A 7,802-nucleotide genomic window follows, 5' to 3' on the forward strand; every position below is an offset into this window, starting at 1 on the left:
TCCAAGACTTAACAGCTTAATCTGAAGACTTTATGTTGTGAAAACAGAAAAACTAATATGAACTAGTTTGTGTGAATTTAGCTCAGGATTATTCCATCGTAAATTTGAACATCTGAACAAGATGGTCATCTAGTTCCTGCATAGGCTGAACTTGGACAAAGCTGCTCGGCTTTTGTTTTACCCCATCTACAATAAATGTGTAAATTCAGCCATTTGCATTATAATGTTCTGAAATATTTTTGCTAAAAATGAGTCAGATTGAGAGGCTGAAGCCATTATGAATGACCGCCCCGCTGGTGGAGGCAAAAGAGAAAATGAACACACAGCCACGTGCTTGCACACAGTTAATTATTGTAGAGAATAACGAGAAGAAAATGACTCATTAAATCTCTCCTTGACCCGCACACAGAAACTCGCCTCTCCTCCTCTGTCTTTCTCTCTTTTGCACTCACTTCACTGTTCTTCAGAAAAGCTTGTCAAAGCACATGGCTTTTCAACTGTGAAATATTAATTGGTCTTTCAGAAAAAGAAACAAAATCTTGGTGACCCCAATCCGGAGTAATCGAAATGACAACAGGAAGCTAAAGATATATAAAAAAAAAATAACAAAAGACCTCAAGAAGAAAGTTCATTTTTCATAATTGAGAAATGAACTTTCTTTATGACCTTCAGCTGAATAGCATGTACCGACGCACAAATGTGGTTAAAATTGCCCATGAAGAAACAACCTTGCTTTTCATGTCCCTCATATGACTAGTGTCATGAGATGAGCCACCACCTGACAGCACCAAACGGCAAATTACCCGGGCTAACTCAGATCTGCTCCACACACACAGATCCAAAAAAAAAACACACAGCACCCTTAACACCAGTGGAAAAACTTCAGGAATACACAGGCTTTTATTCAGGGGCATACGTTTTCTGAGTTAGGGAACTTTTGTATGCACACATTCTGCACTGATCAATATTCCCTCCCTATCTGGAGTAATTGGTTTTCATTGTACTTGGATCAATGTTCTGTCCGAGCTGTTTTCTGATCATCAATAGTGCAGTCAATGAAATCACTCGTTAATTCTGAATTAATATCGACCCGGGACGCTGTGTTATTGCATTCGCACCACAGCCTCGTCGCCTCGTCCCTTGGCAATAAATCCACACAACCTGTCCCACTCATTCTTTGCGGAGAAAAGTTCAGCCAAACTGTAAAGCACACCTCGGCCGCTTCAGGAGAACCGACACCTTTTAAAAATACCGAGAACCAACACGTTTTATCTCTGGTGTGATAATGTCGTTTCATTGCTCTAAGTGCCATCTTCCCAGCTTTGCCGGATCGTTTGCACCACGGCTTCCTGTCTCGCAGCTCTGTTTGACTTCAGTGTGACTTTGCTTATCACTTAATGCAGGCATGGGACAGCTTTACAAAAAAAAAATCACGCTTCTGCTTTATTTGATCGTGTTCAGCAAATTAAACACATTTTCCAGTTTGCTGATTTTTGCTTCATATGATTAATTTCTTGTCCTTTCCATGCTCTCAGAAATTGGACTCATTCCCAGCTATGAAGCAGGAAAGGAAAAAAGGAAGTGCATGAACTTCCACTCGTGGGCTGTAATTTCAGGTTGCTGGCATGAAGAACACGGGGGAATAATTAAAACCACATGAGCGCCAGAAAAGAGAAGAAAAAACAAACAAACTTCATGCTGGAGGCCAAGGAAACTGAAGCCATTACAGAAAGAGAAGTATGGTATGTGTCAACAAAAAAAAGATGGTTTGTGTTGACATAAAAGAATGAGCAGAAAATCATTTACCCGCCCTCATTAACATAAGACAAATCAGTCTTCCTTTTCTCCTTTTCCCCAAAAGGAGTAGAGGTCAAAAACACTAATTACTGACTCTGTCATTTAATCTGACTGAAACCAAGGATTAGACATATAATCCCACTCTACTGCAAACCGGATATTATAATCAGTGCAACATCTACCTGACATGTATCTGTTCAAGGCACGGGCCAGTAGGAAATTCCCTCAGTTTGACCTTGGGTAAAAATCTGTTTTTTTGTTTAGACAACAATTGTTAAGAAACTTTACATTATTGAGAGAAGCAACAATTATTCCTACTTTTGCTTAGATAACATACATGTTTATTAATACATGTACAATATCAGTTAAACATATTTGTTGTTATTTGGACCTGGATATACAGACTTTAGTTGGACTATTTGCTCCAGCAGCTCTACTGCTATTTTAACAGCCAAGTTGCTCATAGATTTCCAACAGTAGTTTTAAATCAGCTGCAGCATTTCTTTAGTTTACATGCTGTGGCTGACCAAGGTTTTCGCAACAAAGATATTTCTTAACTTTAACTTAACTTTAAATGCTAAATTGGTCTGTCTTGTAGGTAAGGGTCAACTATCCGACCAGCATTACACATCAACAGGTGGGGGAGGGGGAGACTTTAAGGTCTATCCATACTGTGAAAAAAAAAAAAAAAAAAAGAAATGTGTGTGTTCATTTGAGGTGGCAAGAACCACAGGGCAAACTCATACGTATGCTGGAATGACAACATTTCTGTTTTCCACACTGGGCATGGCAACTTCAGATTGTTGACCAATTACAAAATAGTTATAAAAATAGGCTCAGATGATGTGTTGAATTTGAGGTGGAAGAACTTTTAATCCAAGACGGTTCAGTTCTTGTAGAGTCTAAACAGGTCTTTTAACTGGAGGCTTCTATCCTTCCAGTTAAAAGATGAAACATGTTGGTGGTTTTTAAAACGTGGTAAGCACAGATTCCACTAACTGCTCCACCAATGGAAGGGAAACAGAAGCCGCTGTGTAACTCCGAGTCTGCTTTCTGTCAGAGCTGTGGACTCAGATATGGCAGGAAAACAAAATAAAGAACTGCAGCAGCAGAACTCAATTCCCCTTGAAAAGACCCCCTCTGCCTCCTATCGCCTCTCACTGGGAGGTAATGTGAATGTGAAGGTAACAGAAACCATTCACAGTAGACAAGCTTATCTAGACAGACTAGATTTGTGTGTGTGTGTGTGTGTGTGTGAGAGAGTTCGGGGCAGTTCGTGCAGATTGAATCCTGTATCCCTGGGGAGCCTAACTACCTCTCCATCTCCCTGACCGGCACTCTGAGAGAGGGAGATTGGTAAAGAATTAGAAAGAAAGCGCAGAAAGAAGGAAAACAACCAGAGCAGAAGAGCACAGCCCAACAGCTCCCTCTATCGGTACCTGGGTAAGGTTCAACATGCTCAAAGTCTACTTTCTGTTCTCTTTCCTTTATCTATTAGATTATAGCGTAATAACTTATAATAATCCAACTATTTTTGCTCTCATTAGTAAGTGTTGGTTGTGTTTGCAGACTTTAGACTCATTAAACAAGGCAAGGTTGTTTGTCTTTACTTTTAAGAAATTTAGTCTCAGTCATTTTAAGAGCTTGTTAATTTGGCTCTGAAGTCTTTGAATGTTTTAAGAAAAGCTCAAATACAAAAGACTGAGAAATGTCATAATTGGCCAGCAAAAAAAAAAAAAAAAGAAGTCAAAAGTGAAGCTAAGAATTTTTATTTTAATATGCCTTTTTTTCCACTCCCTCAGTCAATATTACTGCAGAAATACAGACTGACATGTAGGCACTTTGCTAACTGTAAGTAATACTGCAGAGTATTTGCCTTGCCAAGTTCCTGAAACAGCTCTTAGAAAATCGGATGACATTTCTCTGTTACATTTTGTGCAACTTCTCAGCTGAACATCAGCGAAGGAGCTGATGCCTCTCCCTCCACCCCACTTTTTCCTGTCATCCAACCTCCGTTTCTGCATTCGGTTCGGTTTAAGTACAGCATGAAGATGTGGGTGAGGGTTCTGAAGTGCCTGTCTTGCCTCCAGACATTAAACTGAAAACTGGAACCGTTCTCTCCTCACATATCTAAGTGAAGACGGACAGCTTCTCATAGTGTTTTTTTTTCCAGCTCAGACAGCAGCGACTCCCATACAAGATGACTAAATGAAACATATTACTGATAGACGACACGCTGCCCTCATCTTCTCCTCACATCCTGATGAGAGTCACTTCCTTTTTTTCAAACTCAAATCTGCTCCTCTGATCATGTACGCTGTTGTTTCTGCTCAGCGCACCACATCCTCTAAGATTCATCACATGTCCTGTATTTTTTCTCTGCCTCCAGATGCCTACCAGATGACTTCAAACAAGTATCTGAGTAAAACCACAGAAAGAGAAAGAATTAGTAGAAGTTGATCACTCTGGGTTTTTAATTGATAATTGTAAATTGGGGAAGTTAAAGGCTGAATTACCAATCTGATTGATTTTATTTAGCCCCTGGCTTTGAAGTAAGTTTTATATTTGACCTTCTTCAAAGGTGGCTTTGTAAAATACATCGAGAAGGAATTATAATGCATACTTTTTACAGATTTGCTCTGCCATACACACACATATTACTCTCGTGTTTGTTGAACTTGTCAATAGGTGTCAGTGTTTGTGAGCATTGGGTCACAGTGTTTGCTACCTTGTGTCAGCTTTTACCCACCTTGGGAGGCACCATCAATGAAAATGTTAAATCTTTTGTTAATAATATACAAAGAGATTAGACAATACATGAGATTACATTAGTGGAGAATTGGTGAACTGACCCAAACACCAAAATGAGAAGCTACCTGCTGGTTAAAAACAAGCCTCCGTGATCATTGACTTGGTTTATTCAGCTGATGGACAAAATGCAAAGAATGATAAATGTCAAGCCTGATTTTCCTATCCAACTGGTGTTCTGCAATCTAACTGTGCTGGGAAAATGACTACATGACTGTGGGAGGAACAGATAATCATGTACTTGTATCTTATCTGTTTCTAAATGTTGTTGAAGACTTATTCAGAAAGTAGAAAAAACGTCCACAAGAAGACATCTACTGATATCTAAAATGGTTAACAAGTTGTTAACCAGAATTTGAAAAATCAGCCCATTCCTTCAGTATCTTTGTCTGGATTAAGTAACGGCAAGACGTACTGTTATAGTAAAAAATGTTGTTACTCTGTCTTCATCAATTAATTAGACAGCACTCCACATTTCTGGGGTCAAAATGGAACAAAAATCTGAAGATCATAAATAAGTATTAAAGATATCCATGATTGGAGAGTGTTTGGAGGGTAGACCTCTGACAGATTCTGTTCTTCTATGTTTTATAAGTATTTTTTAGTGTCTGTGTTGCAGCTGTTGACCAAAGCCTTTTTATTTGAAAGCGCTGTGAGAAAAGAAAAGGCTTGCTGGTGTGAGAATCTGCTCGCCCGAATAAAATACAACAGCAGCAAATGATTTTCTCAATGGCTCCCACAAGACCAGAGAACAGGCACATAGTCAGCGAAGGGGAGAAATGAAGAATGGAGAACAGGGGGACAGGAAAAGGGATGGGTGGCAAAATCGGGGGCTGGGGGTGGAGGGTTATTTTCAAATTGCCACTGTGTGAGAGGATAAGGGCCAGATGTGAAACCTTCTGTACAATGAATAAAAAAGATGCTTGAAAACTGGCAAATATTTCATCCGCACACAAATAGTTAACAGCATCTCACCTGCAAGTGTGAGTTTCTGCAACAGGGGTGCCGTCATCGTGGGGGATTCAGGTTCCCTCTATAAATTTGCTGGTCTCTCCTGGCCAGACAGTGTCAAATGCATACAATCTATAAAAATATAAATTTTACAGTGGGAATGACAATTTTGATTAAGTTGTTTGTGTATTTATATATTTATTTTTATGTTTTCTGTTGTTATTCATGCCACCCCCAACCCAATAAAAAATCGGGTCTATATTTCTGGTGTTGCCACCCGAGATAAAACTTTCTGGAGGTGCCCCTGTTTTCCGACCGAAAGGTTTAAATAATTCTCCAAATGAACCCTCCAATAATCGGCGAGCCAGACGCAGCGCACGATGGAGCCTCCTGTTAGGCTCCAGGCACAGGCGCAAAGACCCAGCTCCTATTTCTGAAGTCTATTTGAATGCGCTGAATAACAAAACAAAATCTCAAATTTTGCATTAATTCTCTTAATCCATAAAGCGACCTAAAATAAGCTCTGTAATATAAATTCGATGAAGTATTATTTTTGTTTTGCAGAAAAGCATTTTTCACAATATATTTCGATATTTCTTTCAGACTAAAACAAGGCTGCATCTAAACATTCTGAACGGGTTTATTTGTTTGTTTATTTGTTTGTTTATTTGTTTGTTTATTTGTTTGTTTGTTTTTAGAAATGTTGGAGCCCGTGTTGAATCAAACGTGTGCGTCGCCGGTGCGCGGAGGCATCGGCAGGTCTCCCGGCACAGAGACGACACTGCAGCGCGCAAAGACTCTCACAAAGTTAGTCCAAAAGCGTGCACAACGCCAGAACCTACGCAGCAGAACCGGCTGTGTTCGGAGGAGATATGACCAAGACCCAGTGGCCTGCAAGACGAGGGAAAGTGTGAAGTGATACCATCCACGAGCAGCTCTGCAAACTGTGACCATGATGAATAAAGGTAATGTTGGGATAAAATGTATTGAGACCAGAGGTATTCTGATACAGAGGATTATATCTGGAGTGTTGGTCCAGAGCGCAACCTGAATCTCCTTAGCGTCCCGGGAACCGAAATCTTTATCTTGGTGTGCGCTCAGGGGCTCCACAGATGCAGAGAGGACACACAATGACTCCCAGAGGAAATAAAACAGCTGAATGTTGATGGTCGCCATGAATACTCAATCTCCCAAATAAACTCAAACTGCTTCTTACCTTAAAACAGAACGATTCTCTTGAGTCTCCAAGGAATTTCTCCTCCCAAAAAACATATAAGTGGTATTGCTTATTTCACCAGATGTCCCACACATCCACTGACTATAAACCCGGAGTTAACTGTTCTGCTTTTTCTGGACGTTCAGGGGGTGAAGCTGAAAAATCAGAGCGCAGATGTAAAAGAAAAAAGACAACTCAAAAACCAGCAGATTCTGAGATGGATTAAAAATACTGGAGCAGCCGTGCGTCTGGATTAGGTCCCGAAACTGGAGTGATGGAGAGGAGCGAAGGTGGTGGTGTCCGAGCGCAGGAGGTGAGGGGGTGTGGGATAGAGCAGGGAGGGAATCACCTGAGCATTCCTCCCTCCTTTAGGTATGAAAATCCAGTGCCGTCAGCGGCGTTTCTCTGTACGTCCTCCCTCCGAGATAGTCAGCAGCGATCTGAGGGAGCCGGAGCGGGAGAGCGGCGGCTGCACCGACAGAGGGGGGCGGGGAGCGAGGGGGGCGAAGCTGGGAGGAGGGAGGAGAGCGAGCGGCGCTGCCGGTGGAGGGCGATGGAAACTCAAACTAAACTCTGTTAACACACACTGGATTAATTATCCGGATGTGTTACATTTGTTACAGCAAACATGTAACATTCCCCCCTCGAATAAGGCGTTGGTATTTATTTCAGATCAGTTAAGTTATTTAACGCGACTGGCCGCTTGTTTCTGTTTCTGGAGAGATCATATCCAAACCACAGACTCATCCTCTGCAGCAGGGAAAGCGCCAGCTGGAGGGTCAATTGATGCAACAGTTGCCTTTTCGTAATAGGCTAAAAACAACTCCCAACTGCTGCTGAAACTAGTGATAGTCTCACATGTAGCCAATGAGAGGAGGCGAGCGAGGGCTGACTGCGAGGGCTGAGCAGCTATTGGCTGCATTGACACGCATCTTTGATTTCTCTCTCAGCCAATGAAAACAGAAGCAGGAAAAAAGTCAAATATAATTCTCAGTTCAGCGAGATGATTCGAAACTCTCACACCGTTGAC

At 41.3% G+C, this 7,802-nt stretch overlaps 1 protein-coding gene across 3 annotated transcripts in view; it reads right to left on the reverse strand.

Moving 5' to 3' along the window:
* Nucleotides 1–7,218, reverse strand: part of cdh11 (cadherin 11, type 2, OB-cadherin (osteoblast)) — a 139,431-nt gene extending 132,213 nt beyond the window's left edge. For 2 of the 3 annotated variants that reach the window (XM_047351614.1, XM_047351612.1), the window contains exon 1: nt 6,773–7,218. The gene's annotated coding sequence lies outside the window, so the exon portion shown is untranslated. Of the gene's footprint in view, nt 1–5,580; nt 5,689–6,772 lie in introns of all 3 variants that reach the window. The other variant, XM_047351613.1, reaches the window with a different exon arrangement.
* Nucleotides 7,219–7,802: the final 584 nt, after the last annotated feature.

This window comes from Girardinichthys multiradiatus, chromosome 22, assembly GCF_021462225.1.
Source record: "Girardinichthys multiradiatus isolate DD_20200921_A chromosome 22, DD_fGirMul_XY1, whole genome shotgun sequence".
In the NCBI taxonomy this organism is placed as follows: Eukaryota; Metazoa; Chordata; class Actinopteri; order Cyprinodontiformes; family Goodeidae; genus Girardinichthys; species Girardinichthys multiradiatus.